A 1157-nucleotide genomic window follows, 5' to 3' on the forward strand; every position below is an offset into this window, starting at 1 on the left:
CCTTCAAACTACCATTCTCAGCATAGTAGATCATATGGTTGTCTGATTCAAAATGGCCAAAATTGGTCCATTACAGGTCACTAATGCCTAGGATGTCAATTTGTGTGTGTTCCATTTCATTTTTGACAACTTCTAATATTCTTAGATTCATACTCTGTACATTCCACGTTCTGATCATTAATGAATGTTTGCAGCAATATCTCCTCAATTTGAGTCATGCCACATCAGCAAATGGAGGTCAAAGCTTTACTTTATCCATATCATTAAGGTTAGTTCTACTCTGATGATGCAGCTCTTTCCCAGTAGAATTTTGAGTGCCTTCCGACCTAAAGGGATTGTCTTCCTGCACTGTATCAGACAGTGTTTTCGGGCGATTCATAAAGTTGCCCAGTAATGTATCAGACAGTGTTTCTCTGCCATTCGAAAAGATTTCTCTGGCCAATTCTTTGAGAAGTGGATGGCCTCTTCATTCTTCCTAGTCTGTCTCATTCTGTAAGCTGCATTGAAACCTGTGCACCATGTGCAACCCTGCTGGTGTTTGAGACACTGTTGTCACAGGCTCAAATTTCACAGCAACACACCAACACACAAGCCACAACAGTACAACAAGCTGACAGACAAGTTTGTCTTCCTCAGCTTTTCAAAACCTCTCTGCCATCCCTTTACATGGATCCAGCAGCTCTGTCTCTTCCCCGTCTCTTCCCCCACTTCCTATCTCTGGATGTGAGGCCTGTCTGCCTCCCATTTCCTACATTCCCATGACTCTGTCTCATTGCCAGATCTTCCCCCACTTCCTGTCTCTGGGTGTAGGGACTGTCTGCTTCCCCTTACCTGGATTCCCATGGCTCTGTAATACCTGATAATATCTATAAAACCCAACCCACTGCCATTGAGTTGGATCTGGCTCATAGCGACCCCTCCTTGAGTTTCTGAGGTGGTATCACTACAAAAGTAGGTTGCCCATCCTTCCTTCTGAGGAGTAGCTGATGGGTTTGAACCACCAGCCTTCTGGTTAGTAATCAAATGCCTTAGGCACTACAGAACCAGGGGCCCAATACACCTACAAAAAAAAAAAAAAAAAAAAAAAACTAGTTAATACTACTATTACTCAAATTTATGCACAAACCACTAAAGCCAAAATGAAGAAACTGAAGATT

Source organism: Orycteropus afer, unplaced genomic scaffold (genome assembly GCF_000298275.1).
Source record: "Orycteropus afer afer isolate SDZICR_OR568_19922 unplaced genomic scaffold, OryAfe1.0 scaffold00523, whole genome shotgun sequence".
NCBI classification, from domain to species: domain Eukaryota; kingdom Metazoa; phylum Chordata; class Mammalia; order Tubulidentata; family Orycteropodidae; genus Orycteropus; species Orycteropus afer.